The sequence below is a fragment of the Lolium rigidum genome, chromosome 2, assembly GCF_022539505.1.
Source record: "Lolium rigidum isolate FL_2022 chromosome 2, APGP_CSIRO_Lrig_0.1, whole genome shotgun sequence".
Lineage (NCBI taxonomy): Eukaryota > Viridiplantae > Streptophyta > Magnoliopsida > Poales > Poaceae > Lolium > Lolium rigidum.
In genome coordinates this window covers 287714499-287731707 of record NC_061509.1, presented here as the reverse complement: position 1 = coordinate 287731707, position 17209 = coordinate 287714499, and positions in this window count along the sequence as shown.

Genomic DNA, 17209 nt, shown 5'->3' with positions numbered 1-17209 from the left:
TCGCATCCGAACCCAACCATCAGTGTTTTGTAAAATTCACCAAGTCATTCACAGATCACATTCACCTTCAAAAGAAATCATTCAATGGGATGCATCTTCATTCCAAGGTTTCAAAACTCCTTCAAAATCTCTCAATAGAATGACTCGTCATTCCAAGGTTTTTCGAAATCTTTCCAGTTTCCAGTTTCCCACATGGAGTAGCCACTTTCAAATCAGCACTAGCATCTATGCAAGAGGGATGCTAAGTATTTGGTTTGTTTCTAGGCTAAGTTTGATACTCTTGTACTAGTCTAATACTAGCCAAGTGAATCATGAATCAAAAAGTACTTTGATAAAACAAAGGTAAATAGAGTTTGTAAGTACAAGCTGGAAATTAAGATCATAAGCCTAAAGTAAATTAGGGGAAGGCTTTGCTCATAGAGAGCTTAGCAAGTTGCAAGAGTATTATCTTGCAACCAAAATGGTTTGCCTCAAGCTAGCTTGCATTGGTGGTAGCTTGCTAACTTTACTACTTTAGTCACCAACTTGTACTTTGACCAAAGTTAACTATAAAAGTAACCCATCTAGAAAACAGGTAAGAATTTGTAAAATCAAAACTTAGGATGGGTTCATATAATAAAAGGGTAAGAAACATGGTGCCTTGCCCCAAGGGGCGTGCACCTTGCAAGAATATTAGTTTGCAAACTAAATATCTTAGCTTGCAAACAATATCACCTTGCAAAGGTAATTTCTATCAGTGCTAGCTTGCCTTGGTTGAAGTGAGGGTCCAAGTCCTTTTCTCCTTCCTTGTTGTAGAAGTCCACCTCTTCCTGGTGGTCTCCGGTACTAGCGTCTAAAATACGAATACGGGATACACAATCATCATACCAAACTTACATACTAACTAATCTCATACCAGCTTCACACAACTTAACTAGCATCCCACACTACTATTAAGTGGGTGGAGGTGTTCCTCTTATTCAAGAAAAACAATTTCCTCTCATACTAACTTAGGTGTTACTTTTAATTACTTAGAGAAATAATTTCCTCTCATTACTTTATTAAGATTTAATTTCTCTTATGAACACAATATGACCTAGGTTGACTAAGGTCAACCTCTTCATACTCCTCATTTGAGAAAAATGATTTAAATGAGGTTTCATACCTCATACAATTTAATCCTAACAAGGGTAATGATTTAAGGTCACCCAATACTCAATATGAGATTATATAGACCATGGTCCATACCTCATGTTGAAATACTTGGGACCAAGATTTAAATGAGAGAGAGACCTCTCATAAGATTTAACACATAGTTGTAACTAGGTTAGCAACTACCATTGAGGTGATTGCACCACCTCAACAATTCATTGGTTATTCTAACAATACTTGTACTCACACCAATACTACACTTAGAGTGCATTGGTTGTGTGGCTTGAGGAAAATAATCTCCTCTCCTTACATGTAAGTGATAGTTTCCATCTAGTGTTTGAGAAATACCTTTCTCTTACTGAAAACTTCTTAAGATTTAATTTCTCCAACATTCATGCATGAAATCAAGTTGACCAAAGTCAACCATTCATCATCATAAATTGAGAAATAGATTTAAATGAGATAAAATACCTCATTCCATTTAATAACACTACCTATGATTTAAATCTCTTAGTAATTCATATAGGTGAGTTTGGCCAGGGGTCCAAACATCACATGAATTCCTTTGAGATAAGATTTAAATGAAGCATAAGACTTCATATGAATTACTTAATAATTTCGGACAATATCAACTAGTTAAACTAGCCATATTGCACATTTCTTAAACTAGGGCAAGATCATGCAAAGTGACCACACCATTTTATTTCATAAACAATTAGTGCAAGTCAAAAGTGAGCTAAAGGAGTTGGAATTTACTCAATAGCTATTTTGGTTGATTTTTAAGAATTATTCTAAGGCAGAAAAGTCCCTGGCTTGTTATTTTTGTCAGATTAATTCTACAAAGAGGTTGACCATGAGGCCAGTGGCATTGGGTAGATATTTTCCTAAGCTTTCCAACGGTATAAAATTCACTAGATTTGGTTTAGCCAATTTGAAATGGTTGAATTTCAAAGTGGAGGCGATATTACAATTATTTGAAAAAGTTTAAAACCAATTTGAACTAGCTGGGCTGGCGGGAAAGCCGAATGGACTGAAAGATTTAAACATGGCCCAAGCCAGCCCGGTAACGTTTCGGGCCAGGCTGACAAAGGGGCCCGCGCGTCGATGACGGTGGCTTACCGAAACGGTACGCGCGAGTGGTGGCCGTGCGATTAGATCAAGATCCAACGGCGGGGGATCGTCGTCGTCGTCGACGAGAGGCAGACGCGGGCACGGCGGAGGTAGGGGGTCGGAGCGGTCGTCGGAGCTCCGGCGGTCGACGGCGAGGTGCGCAGCGACGTTGTCGAAGACGGCGGTCCTCCTGGTAGCAGTGGCGTCTCCGGGGAGGGCTCCAATCGGCGGCGGCGTCTGCGTCGGCTTGCGGGTCTCCGGCGTGCAATTGGAGGGCTCTGGTGGGTAATTGAGGGAGAGAGATGGTCGAGGAGGATCAGAAGAGAGAGGGAAGCAAGTTTGGTGTGGAGATGGAGGCGGGATCGTCCTCCTTTTATAGCGACGCGAGGTGGCCAGAGGTCTGCGGCGGAGCCGACATGGTCGCGGTGTTTCTGGCGAGTAATGGGGATGGGCGAGGGCGGAGTTAGGTAGGCGAGATCCAGGCGAAGCTAACGAGCGTGATGGCGAGGTGGGGGACGGTCTGGCGACGACGCATTGCGTCCGTGCTTGCGGCGGCGTTTACGGGATCGTGTCGACGTCTCCGGCGGCGGTGGTCCAGGGCCGTGGTTGCGAGCGTGTACGGGTGGATTCGCGGTGCGGCGCCGATGCTCGGGGAGAAGAGAGGGGCCGGGGATGGAGCGGGGCGGCGAGTCGATGGTTGGCCGCGGTGCGCGCGTCGGCGGAGCATGCAATGGCATGGCCATGCCGCTCCTGTCGCACCGGTGCGTCGTGGGCGCGTGCTGGCTCGGGTTCCGTGGTCCACCTTTCGACTAATGGCGCGTATGAGCTTGCTCAGGGGACCAAGGGGAGGCAGTAGGGCAAGGTGGTCGGTGCTAGAGTGAAGAGAAGAGAGGGGGAGCAAGAGGGTATGTCCATGGCCGGCATGGCCATGGCTAGGCCATGTGTAGCTAGCTCCTCTAGGGTTTTTGTGTGTTGTAGGGTGAGAGGGGACAAGGGAACAGAATGGTGTAGGTTGGGGTAGATTATGGGTAGTGTAGGACACTATTTCAAATAGTGTGTGTGGTTCCCTATTTATGTTTCATCAAATTTTGCCCAAATTTGAATTGGCTCAAAAGGTTGACAATTTTGAAAGGGGTGTAATTGGTTTGGTTCTAAATGACCAGAGGCAAAGAAAGGTGGTGGTGGAATTTAGAAAATCGAAATATAGCAAATTCCCTAAGTGGGAGATTGTTCCACTTAATTAAAAGTGCCAACTTTGGATGAGCCTAGCAATTGATTAATAAGGATTTTGGCAGGGTGGTCTTTACAAAGGTTGCTCACCTTGATGTCCTCTTGGATGACATGCAAAGAGTTGGGAAAGTCTAGTTTGAAAAACTTGAAATGGAGAGGCTCAAAGTAGGGACCAGAATACTTATGGCAGATTTGACCATTATTGCATGTGATCCCCAATTGAGTTTGAAATTGATTTGAATTGGGTTTCTTGGATTCCAAAAGTTGTAATAGATGTTTAGCATCATTATACAACTAATGGTGAAGGCCAAAATGGGCTAGGGTCAAAATTTAGAAAAATGGCATAAGCCCTATGTGAGGTTTTGTGAATTTCTAACTATTTAAACTTTTATTTTTCTTGGCCTTGCTTTGACAAGGGTGAGGTTTTATTTGGTGTTAGATGAAGTTGGATGAAAGGTTCCAACCATTTTGAGGCAAGGTTGGTGCCTAGATCAAGAGTTGATAAATTGGCCCTATGTGTATGTGAGGAAAATGGAAATATCCCACTATTGGGTTTCTCTCCATTTGATTGGACTTGACTTGACTCCAATGTCATTCTTATTAGTTTAGAAGCAATTTCAAACCATTGAAACCATTCCAAGAGGTCTAGCTCAAAGATTTGTAAAATTGGCCAAAACACATAGGAGATGACAAGTCAATTTTTCTTATTCTTGTAAGGTGCTCCCCTTGCTTTACTTGAGCAAGGTGGAGGGTCAAGTTAAGGTTAGATTGGGTTCGAGAGATGGTTTCACACCATTTGGTAAAAGTAGAAGGGCATAGGACAAGAATTGGTGAAAATGGCTACGGGTCACATATGCCTCTATGCATATGTGGCACTTGATTTTTATTGAACTTGGCTTGACCCAATTGATGTTGTTGAGAGTTGAAAAGGTATATAGGAGTGATCCACCCATTCCACTTCAAGTCTAGGGTCAAGATCCTCAATTTCACAAATTGATATTTTGCTCTCATATACCTCTATGGCATTATTACTCTCTTTTTGAAAACCTTGTGTTCCACTTTGGATTGTGTTGGAAAAGTACTAGATAAGGTTTAAGAATACTTTCCAATTCTCTACATAAAGTAGAAAGGCCTAGGGGAAGTTTTACAAAATAGCCATAGGCATATATGCTTCTTTCTAAAATAAGATTTTTCCTTTTTATTCTATTTTTCAAAGATTGATGTCAAGAGGGATGTGGTTTAGGGTTTAACAAGTTTTACAATGGTTCACTACCATTTAGTAAAATAAGAGAAGGTAGGGTTCAATATTTACCTATTAGGGCTATAGGCCCACATATAGCTTTCTTCTATTTTGGGTTTCTCAAAACCAGATCCAAATGATTTTGGAAAAGGTTTAGGGTTCTTCTTATTTGATTTCTTTCTCTTTTTGTTTTTATTTGGTTTGTGATCTTCACTTGATCACTCTAGGGTTTGAGGGTGTATCACATAAGTATACCACACTCATCAAGGCAAGAACACAAGTAATAGGTAGGAGCACTAGGCATAACACTCTAATTCAGAAAAGTTTTTGTTGGTCCTCATTTTTGGAAAAAGGAAAATTCATTTCTGCTTTGTTTTGAAATTTGGGATGTTACAATATAAATACATGACCATACATGAATTACTTAAGGTAGCAAATGGTTCTTGGAATGAAGAAACAACCAAATAAGCCCAAGGTGAATAAGAAGCAAATAAAATGTCAAGCCATGACTTGTGCAACCAAGGACCCCGTAATCCTAGACTCTACTCTCTTCTCCCCCTTTGGCATCGGAACACCAAAAAGGCGAAGAAGAAAGTAGGGATGCTAGCGTTCCCATCAATAGAACTCGGTCCCGTCATCACCATCACCATCATCATCATCATCCTCGTCATCATCATCAGCAACATCCTCTTCATCATACTGGTCCTCGTCTTCATCATCATTGTTTCTATGCCTAGGAGGAGGACCACCAAAAGTGTACATGGAGGGATCAAAGTTCTGGAGCATCTCATCGGTAATGGGAGGCATCTCCCAATTAGGAGCATGCACAGGCTCCATCTCAGGACCAGGAGGACGAACAGGGGCATTCCGTGCAGCCATGAACTCATTTTGGCGCCTCCTTGTCTCTTGGTTCAAAGCAAGACTCTGGTGTGCAACATCATTGGTGTTTTTGCACATCTGCCATAAGCTGGAAAGGAACCGTGAGACACCATGTTGTGGGTGCCTAGAGGAGCTGGAGCTAGCAGGGTCATGACTTGCCTTAGACCGGCGCTCAGAAGACATCATGGAAGGGACATCCGGTTTATCTCCTTGGATAGGTATGTTGACGGCTTCCATCTTGACCCGTTCACCGTGAATATTGAGAGGTGTTGGCACAACCTTGTTGATGAGCAGCTGAACGCACTGAGCATAGTTAGGAGTCATCCTGTCGCGAACAGAGCGCCTGAGTTCACAATAGAGGAAATCACAACCATCAATGGTCTTCTGGCGCTCAGGGTGGCAATAGTACATCAAGTTCAGATGATATGCACGGACTTCACTTGTATCTCCGGACTTGCTGATGAGATTCTCACGGAATATCTTGGCGGGAACAAGGTAGGAGTAGTACATGCCGGAGATAGTGGGAGGGCCAGCTGTGGGTTCTGGAGGATAGCAGAAGGCAATGTCCCCTTTTGTGAACGTGTTGTGAGAGTATATCTTGAAACCATGAACACGACCACCACCAAACCCCATGGCTTCACAAAAATCAAGATAGTTGCAAGTATATTTCTCTTTGCCTGTCATCCAAGTCATAGTCCGAGCAGCATCATCATGGAAAAACACAGTGCAATGAAATTGCCTCACCAGGATTGGACAATAGGACTCATTAGAAGGCGTCAAGCACATGAGATCAAACAGCCCCATCCGCTTCAAAGTCCGAACCACCAAGCTATACTTGGTGGCTTCATGCATTTTCAGAACATCCTTGATGACCTTGGGCATCACAATGGTGCCATTCTTCATGCCCTCACGGGTGTTGTAGTACTCATCCCATAGCACTTGATGTGTCTTGGTCCAGAAAAACTTATCCCCATGAGTGTAAGTGCGGTCCACAAAGCGATATGGGTTGGCCTCTCGAAGTCTTCTCCATCCCCCAATATGTACTGTGCCAACATTAAATGTTGGCAGTTGCTCAGTAAGGTCATCCTCCTGGGCTGCCTGTTTGTCTTTCTTCTTGGTGGCAATTGACTTGGTTCTTCCAGATGAGCTGTCAGGACCAGTAGGAGGAGGTGCACCGGAAGGCACACGACTGCTAGTACGTCGTCTTTGGAGGCCCCGTATGCATTCCTCTCTTGGCAACAGTGCCACGGTCCTCACCACTCCAATCATCTGAGAATCAAAAAAATAGAGCGAGGATAGTAGTGGGGTAAGTGTACATGTCATCAGTACATAGGGAGGCCAAAAAGCATAGCATATATCCAAGTGTTTCGGTGAGATTATGCGAAGAACTGGGCGATCCGGCGCACAGGCCGGTCCAACCGGACGACAGACCGGACGAGCTGGTTGCCAAGCCGGTTGACCAGGCGGCACGCCGGACCGGCCGGTTGAGAGGCCGGTTGACCGAGCTATAAACCGGGTGATGTCGACTTGTGATGTTTGCCCAGAAATTCAACCATAAAATCATGCAAAAACTCATAGACTTGAACATATACTATAGCAATAGAGTGACTAATGTGTATAGTGGTGTGAGACACTCTAATGGCATGAGGACTTGCTAACTCTAACCCTAATTTTTCTCAAATTTCCTCAAAATTGTGCAATGGGAGAGGAAAAGCGAGAGGGAGAGGGAATATAAGGAAGATTTACCCGAAGACATCGTTCTGTTTGCTCAAGTAAACAAGGAGAACACTTGAAGAGGGCTTGAGGGCAAAATCCCCAAGATCTCCAAATGTGGCTTGAGGAAGACCAAATCCTTTGGTGAAGATGCTTGGGAGAACCCGATCTACGATTGGGTGAAGTGTGGGGAGAATCTAGTGGAGGGAAGGGCCTAGGACGTGGTGGAGATGGTGTAGGCGGCGGCCATGGAGGTTGTGGAGGTGGGGAATAATGAGGAAGAAGATCCCCCAAGGGGTAACTTCCTCCCACTTAACCAGCCGCACGGCCGGTCGGCCGCCCGGTTGACCGGGCCAGGCGCCGGACGGCCTGGCGCAGAGGCCGGTCCGACCGGGCCAGAGACCGTCCACCGTTATTTTTGCCCGTTTTTGTCCCGTTTTACCTCGTTTTGCCCCTATTCTTTGTGTAAATGTGTATGAATGCTCAGATGATGACATGTACATATAGATAGATAGACGATGATGAGATGAGCATAGACATGGGGTTGGAAACACAAAGTTCTCTAGGCATACCCATTGGAGTGAAAATCCAAACAAGATGTAAATAGCAACAATGGGCATGATTCGAAATATATATCAAGAATCATAAGTCATTTTTAAGTGATTTTTGCAATAAGATCATTGAGCCTTATATAGTCAAATCAAGTTGCAATTGACGCTTAATGAGGGGCGGGGGATTCCTCCCCCTATGTGAAAGCGCAAATGTCATGAGACCTCGAAGAGACATGCTTGGGTCCATATAATGACATTGGGTCTATTTATGTTGCACACATAGGTATGCATCATACCAAGACATGGTAAGATGACTATCCCCATATGTGTTGTGCCTCTAAGCTAGATAGCAAGATAAATGCAAGAATATAGTGCAAGAAGTTATTCAATCTAAGTTTGTAGGATCAAGAATACCAAGTTCTCCTCTCAAGTTAACAAACCGGGCTTCATCCAAAGGCTTAGTGAAAATATCCGCCAATTGGTAGGTTGTCCCCACATGAGTGAGATCAATATCCTTATTGGCAACATGGTCACGTAGGAAGAAATGGCGAATGTCAATATGTTTGGTGCGACAATGTTGAGCCGGGTTATTGGCGATCTTAATTGCACTTTCATTGTCACAAACAAGAGGCACCGTACCAAGAGACACACCATAGTCTTTCAAGGTTTGCTTCATCCATAACAATTGAGTGCAACAAGATGCCGCGGATATATATTCGGCTTCGGCGGTGGATAACGCGCTGGAGTTTTGTTTCTTGGATGACCAACTCACCAATGACCGGCCAATAAATTGGCAAGCCCCGGAGGTAGACTTCCGGTCAACCTTATCACCGGCCCAATCGGAATCCGAATAGCCAATGAGTTCAAAGGTTGACCCCTTTGGATACCATAGCCCGAGAGTAGGAGTGAGAACAAGGTATCTTAGAATCCGTTTGACCGCCTTTAAATGGCTCTCCTTAGGAGCAGATTGAAAACGAGCACACATCCCTACACTTAGCATGATATCCGGCCTAGAGGCACAAACGTAGAGCAAGGATCCTATCATGGAGCGGTATACCTTTATATCCACATCCTTCTCACCGTAACATGAGCGAAGTTGCCCCTTTACGGGCATGGGTGTCTTCATTGGGCTTGCATTGGTCATGTTGAATTTCTTGAGCATGTCCTTCATATACTTTTCTTGAGAGATGAAGGTGCCTTTTGCAAGTTGCCTCACTTGGAAGCCTAGGAAGAACTTCAACTCTCCCATCATGGACATCTCAAATTTCCTAGTCATCAATAGCTCAAAAGCTTTGTTATGATTGGGGTTAGTTCCACCAAAGATAATATCATCAACATATATTTGACATATAAATAAGCCAACCCCTTTAACCCGCTTGGTGAAAAGGGTGGAATCGACCGTACCCATGCAAAACCCATCATGTAGTAAGAAATCACTAAGGAACTCATACCAAGCACGTGGAGCTTGCTTGAGACCGTAGAGTGCCTTATGGAGTAAATACACGTGGTTGGGTCGGCATGGGTCTTTGAAACCCGGGAGTTGAGCCACATATGCGGTTTCTTTTAGGGACCATTCAAAAATGCACTTTTCACATCCATTTGATATAGTTTGAAATTGTGGAAAGATGCAAATGCAAGCAAAAGACGAATAGCTTCAAGACGGGCTACCGGCGCAAAGGTATCCTCAAAATCCATACTTTCTATTTGGGAAAACCCTTGCGCCACTAACCTTGCTTTGTTTCATATGACAATGCCATTCTCATCTTGCTTGTTCTTGAATACCCATTTGGTCCCAATAACATTGATGCGATGATCCTTGGGTCTCTCAACTAGAGACCATACTTCATTACGAGTGAAACACTCCAATTCTTCTTGCATGGCAATTACCCAATCCGGATCAACGAAGGCTTCGTGTACCTTGAGTGGTTCAAAACTAGACACAAAAGAATGGTGTTGACAATAAGTGATAAGTAATGCATGGTGTCTACGATTTACCACTCCTCTTGAGATGCTACCAAGGACTTGATCTACTTTCATGTCACTTGCCCTTGTAGTGGCCTTGATCTTCCGAATGGTTCCTTCATGATCAATGAATTCATCTCTTGCTAGTACTTGATCATGAGGGACCACTTGAGCTTGATCATGAGTTGAGGATGTCTCTTGATCATCATCATGGTCTTGCTCAGTGGAGTGAGGACTTCCTTCTTGTTCTTTGGAATATGACTCATCTTGAGTGGAGGATGGTTCTTGAGTTGCACTTGATGGTTCGGCTTGAGTTGAGCTAGGCTCCACTTGAGCCGTGCTTGATACTTCTACTCCATCACTTCGATCATCAGTATGAACTTCTGTGGGCCGGATGTGTCCAATGCCCATAAGCTTGATGGCATTAGAAGGATCATCACCATTACCTGCAACACATGGAACAACTTGCTCCACTTGGGAGCCATTATCCTCCAAGAACACCACGTCACAAGATACTTCAATAGCCCCAGTGGACTTGTTGTAGTATCTATAGGTGTGGGAGTTCTCCGCATATCCAACAAATGTGCCCTCAATAGTTCTAGTTTCAAATTTACCGAGCTTTCCTTTGTTGTTCTTAACAAGACATTTGCATCCAAAGACACGAATGTACATGACATTAGGATTGTTACCCGTGAGAAGCTTGTATGGAGTTTTGTTGTGGAGGGGGCGGAGGAAGAGCCGGTTGGAGTAGTGGACAGCCGTAGAGATGGCTTCTCCCCAAAAGTTGTGGGGTGAGTTGAATTCACTCAACATGCATGGTTCTTGCCATCTCAATGATAGTCTGGTTCTTCCTTTCAACAACACCATTTTGTTGAGGGGTGTATGGCGCCGAAAACTCATGCTTGATGCCCTCATCATCAACAAATTCTTACATGGTGTAGTTCTTGAACTCGGTGCCATTGTCAGTCCTAATCGCCTTGATCTCGGATTCATACATCCGTTGAGCTTTCTTGGCAAAGGTGATGAACACTCTATGAGTCTCATCCTTAGACTTAAGGAGAAAGACCCAAGAGTATCTTGAGTAATCATCAACAATGACAAGTCCATACTTGCTTCCACGAAGAGTATCATAATGTGATGGCCCAAAGAGATCCAAATGAAGGAGCTCCAAAGGCCTAGATGTGGTGACGATGCTCTTGATAGGATGACTCTTCTTGAGTTGTTTTCCGGCTACACATGCATTGCATACATGATCTTTCTCAAAAGAAATGCCGGTTAGTCCAACAATGTGCTCACCCTTTAGGAGTTGTTTAAGATTTCTCATGTTGACATGACCAAGGCGGCGATGCCACAACCAACCTTCGTCATGCTTGGCCGCCATTAGACATGTGGAGGGAGAGGAGCTCTCTTTCGAGAGGTCAACCACGTAAAGGTTGTTCTCCACATATCCAACAAGGACCAATTTGAGATTGTCACTCCTAAATACTTTCACACAATAATTAGCAAAATATGAATTGTAACTGGCATCGGCAAGATGATATGTAGAAAGTAAGTTATAACCAAGTGATTCAACAAGCATGACCGTCTCAAGGCACAAGTCCTTAGAGATTGCCACCTTGCCATACCCAAGTACCTTTCCCTTTGAGTTGTCACCAAAGGTGATGCTTGACTTCTTGTTGATATCTTCAATTAATTGGTAAAGCACACCTCTTCCTCCGGTCATATGATTGGTGCATCCACTATCAAACACCCATTTTGGACCACCGGAGGAATACCCCTACAAAATCAAGTAGAGGATTTAGGAACCCATCGATTAATGGGTTCCTTTGCAATGGCAACAATATCTTTTGGTACTGATACGTCTCCGACGTATCGATAATTTCTTATGTTCCATGCCACATTATTGATGATATCTACATGTTTTATGCACACTTTATGTCATATTCGTGCATTTTCTGGAACTAACCTATTAACAAGATGCCGAAGTGCCGATTGCTTTATTTCTGCTGTTTTTGGTTTCAGAAATCCTAGTAACGAAATATTCTCGGAATTGGACGAAATCAAAGCCCGGGGGCCTATTTTTCCACGAAGCTTCCAGAAGTCCGAAGACGAAACGAAGAGGGGCCACGAGGCAGCCGAGCATAGGGCGGCGCGGCCCCTGCCCTGGCCGCGCGGCCCTATGGTCTGGGCACCTCGCGCCGCCTCTTGACCTACCCTTCCGCCTACTTAAAGCCTCCGTGACGAAACCCCCAGTACCGAGAGCCACGATACGAGAAAACATACTGAGACGCCGCCGCCGCCAATCCCATCTCGGGGGATTCTGGAGATCGCCTCCGGCACCCTGCCGGAGAGGGGAATCATCTCCCGGAGGACTCTACACCGCCATGGTCGCCTCCGGAATGATGAGTGAGTAGTCTACCCCTGGACTATGGGTCCATAGCAGTAGCTAGATGGTTGTCTTCTCCCCATTGTGCTTTCATTGTTGGATCTTGTGAGCTGCCTAACATGATCAAGATCATCTATCTGTAATTCTATATGTTGCGTTTGTTGGGATCCGATGAATAGAGAATACTTGTTATGTTGATTATCAAAGTTATATCTACGTGTTGTTTATGATCTTGCATGCTTTCCGTTACTAGTAGATGCTCCGGCCAAGTAGATGCTTGTAACTCCAAGAGGGAGTACTTATGCTCGATAGTGGGTTCATGCCTGCATTGACACCGGGACAGGTGACGAAAGTTCTAAGGTTGTGTTGTCGTTGTTGCCACTAGGGATAAAACATTGATGCTATGTCTAAGGATGTAGTTGTTGATTACATTACGCACCATACTTAATGCAATTGTCTCGTTGCTTTGCAACTTAATACTGGAAGGGGTTCGGATGATAACCTCGAAGGTGGACTTTTTAGGCATAGATGCGGTTGGATGGCGGTCTATGTACTTTGTCGTAATGCCCAATTAAATCTCACTATAATCATCATGATATGTATGTGCATGGTCATGCTCTCTTTATTTGTCAATTGCCCAACTGTAATTTGTTCACCCAACATGCTATTCGTCTTATGGGAGAGACACCTCTAGTGAACTGTGGACCCCGGTCCAATCCTCTTTACTTGAAATACAATCTCTTCGCAATACTTGTTCTACTGTTTTTCGCAAACAATCATCTTCCACACAATACGGTTAATCCTTTGTTACAGCAAGCCGGTGAGATTGACAACCTCACTTGTTTCGTTGGGGCAAAGTACTTTGGTTGTGTTGTGCGGGTTCCACGTTGGCGCCGGAATCTCCGGTGTTGCGCCGCACTACATCCCGCCGCCATCAACCTTCAACGTGCTTCTTGGCTCCTCCTGGTTCGATAAACCTTGGTTTCTTTCCGAGGGAAAACTTGCTTGCTGTGCGCATCATACCTTCCTCTTGGGGTTCCCAACGAACGTGTGAGTTACACGCCATCAAGCTCTTTTTCACGGCGCCGTTGCCGGGGAGATCAAGACACGCTGCAAGGGGAGTCTCCACTTCTCAATCTCTTTACTTTGTTTTTGTCTTGCTTTATTTTATTTACTACTTTGTTTGCTGCACTATATCAAAATAAAATAAAAATTAGTTGCTAGTTTTTACTTTATTTACTGTCTTGCACTCTATATCAAAAACACAAAAAAAAAATTAGTTTACTTGCATTTACTTTATCTAGTTTGCTTTATTTATTACCGCTAAAATGAGTAATCCTGAAGTTGAAGTTCGTTCGTTCAAGCAACAAGGGGGAGAATGTTTAAGAGATGCTTGGTATAGAATTATTAATGCCCATAATAGGTGCACTAAGAAACACTCCACCACTATTTTACTCAGGAATTTTTATGTTGGTATCTCTAGCTGGAATAGGCATGTTCTTGATTGTCTCGTAGGAGGTAACTTCTTAAGTACCCCTGCATTAGAAGCTAGCTGCATTATTGAGAGTCTATTTGGAATACCCCCTGTTGATAAAGTTAAAACTGAAATCTCTCTTGAAGATGTTATGAAAAAATTGGAAACTATAGAGAAAAATTTTCCAAGTGTTGAAACTAAATTGGAAATGTTACTTGATAAAACTGATGAACTTGATAAATCCTTAGTAGGAATTGATGAAAGAATTAGTGTCCTAGGAACTTGTGTTGTCCATGATGATCAAATTAATAGGATTAACGAACTTGAAAAAGCTATGGGAACCTTGGGTTCAACATTTTCTTCTCTTAAATATAAGGAGAAAGCTTATGTGGGTAAGGAGCAAAAGTTTATGTATGTCTCTAAAGTGCCTAAACCAAAGAAATATTACTATAGGCCTAAAGTTGATAAAGCCCTTAGTACCACCACGGATGGGGGAGCTTGTGATAACGTTACACCGTCTCTTGATAATACTTGATACACACTTTCTGCGCCTAGCTGAAAGGCGTTAAAGAAAAGCGTTTATGGGAGACAACCCATGTTTTTACCTACAGTACTTTGTTTTTATTTTGTGTCTTGGAAGTTGTTTACTACTGTAGCAACCTCTCCTTATCTTAGTTTTGTGTTTTGTTGTGCCAAGTTAAGCCGTTGATAGAAAAGTAAGTACTAGATTTGGATTACTGCGCAGTTCCAGATTTCTTTGCTGTCACGAATCTGGGTCCACCTCTCTGTAGGTAACTTATAAAATTATGCCAATTTACGTGAGTGATCCTCAAATATGTACGCAACTTTCATTCAATTTGAGCATTTTCATTTGAGCAAGTCTGGTGCCATTTTAAAATTCGTCAATACGAACTGTTCTGTTTTGACAGATTCTGCCTTTTATTTCGCATTGCCTCTTTCGCTATGTTGGATGAATTTCTTTGATCTACTAATGTCCAGTAGCATTATGCAATGTCCAGAAGTGTTAAGAATGATTGTGTCACCTCTGAATATGTCAATTTATATTGTGCACTAACCCTCTAATGAGTTGTTTCGAGTTTGGTGTGGAGGAAGTTTTCAAGGATCAAGAGAGGAGTATGATGCAACATGATCAAGGAGAGTGAAAGCTCTAAGCTTGGGGATGCCCCGGTGGTTCACCCCTGCATATATCAAGAAGACTCAAGCGTCTAAGCTTGGGGATGCCCAAGGCATCCCCTTCTTCATCGACAACATTATCAGGTTCCTCCCCTGAAACTATATTTTTATTCCATCACATCTTATGTGCTTTTTCTTGGAGCGTCGGTTTGTTTTTGTTTTTTGTTTTGTTTGAATAAAATGGATCCTAGCATTCACTTTATGGGAGAGAGACACGCTCCGCTGTAGCATATGGACAAGTATGTCCTTGGTTTCTACTCATAGTATTCATGGCGAAGTTTCTCCTTCGTTAAATTGTTATATGGTTGGAATTGGAAAATGATACATGTAGTAATTGCTATAAATGTCTTGGGTAATGTGATACTTGGCAATTGTTGTGCTCATGATTAAGCTCTTGCATCATATGCTTTGCACCCATTAATGAAGAAATACATAGAGCATGCTAAAATCTGGTTTGCATATTTGGTTTCTCTAAGGTCTAGATAATTTCTAGTATTGAGTTTGAACAACAAGGAAGACGATGTAGATTCTTATAATGTTTACAATATGTCTTTTATGTGAGTTTTGCTGCACCGGTTCATCCTTGTGTTTGTTTCGAATAAACCTTGCTAGCCTAAACCTTGTATCGAGAGGGAATACTTCTCATGCATCCAAAATACTTGAGCCAACCACTATGCCATTTGTGTCCACCATACCTACCTACTACATGGTATTTTCCGCCATTCCAAAGTAAATTGCTTGAGTGCTACCTTTAAAATTCCATTCTTCACCTTTGCAATATATAGCTCATGGGACAAATAGCTTAAAAAACTATTGTGGTATTGAATATGTAATTATGCACTTTATCTCTTATTAAGTTGCTTGTTGTGCGATAACCATGTTTCTGGGGACGCCATCAACTAGTCATTGTTGAATTTCATGTGAGTTGCTATGCATGTTCGTCTTGTCTGAAGTAAGAGAGATCTACCACCTTATGGTTAAGCATGCATATGTTAGAGAAGAACATTGGGCCGCTAACTAAAGCCATGATCCATGGTGGAAGTTTCGAGTTTTGGACATATATCCTCAATCTCAAATGAGAAAATTATTAATTGTTGTTACATGCTTATGCATAAAAGAGGAGTCCATTATCTCGTTGTCTATGTTGTCCCGGTATGGATGTCTAAGTTGAAGAATAATCAATAGCGAGAAATCCAATGCGAGCTTTCTCCTTAGACCTTTGTACAGGCGGCATAGAGGTACCCCTTTGTGACACTTGGTAAAAACAGTGCATTGTGATGATCCGGTAGTCCAAGCTAATTAGGACAAGGTGCGGGCACTATTAGTACACTATGCATGAGGCTTGCAACTTATAAGATATAATTTACATAACTCATATGCTTTATTACTACCGTTGACAAAATTGTTTCATGTTTTCAAAATCAAAGCTCTAGCACAAATATAGCAATCGATGCTTTTCCTCTATGAGGACCATTCTTTTACTTTCAATGTTGAGTCGGTTCACCTATTTCTCTCCACCTCAAGAAGCAAACACTTGTGTGAACTATGCATTGATTCCTACATACTTGCTTATTGCACTTATTATATTACTCTATGTTGACAATATCCATGAGATATACATGTTACAAGTTGAAAGCAACCGCTGAAACTTAATCTTCTTTTGTGTTGCTTCAATACTTTTACTATGAATTATTGCTTTATGAGTTAACTCTTATGCAAGACTTATTGATGCTTGTCTTGAAGTGCTATTCATGAAAAGTCTTTGCTTTATGATTCACTTGTTTACTCATGTCATATATATTGTTTTGATCGCTGCATTCACTACATATGCTTTACAAATAGTATGATCAAGATTATGATGGCATGTCACTCCAGAAATTATCTGTGTTATCGTTTTACCTGCTCGGGACGAGCAGAACTAAGCTTGGGGATGCTGATACGTCTCCGACGTATCGATAATTTCTTATGTTCCATGCCACATTATTGATGTTATCTACATGTTTTATGCACACTTTATGTCATATTCGTGCATTTTCCGGAACTAACCTATTAACAAGATGCCGAAGTGCCGATTCTTTGTTTTCTGCTGTTTTTGGTTTCAGAAATCCTAGTAACGAAATATTCTCGGAATTGGACGAAATCAAAGCCCAGGGGCCTATTTTTCCACGAAGCTTCCGGAAGTCCGAAGACGAAACGAAGAGGGGCCACGAGGCAGCCGGAGCATAGGGCGGCGCGGCCCCTGCCCGGCCGCGCGGCCCTATGGTCCGGGCACCTCGCGCCGCCTCTTGACCTACCCTTCCGCCTACTTAAAGCCTCCGTGACGAAACCCCCGCACCGAG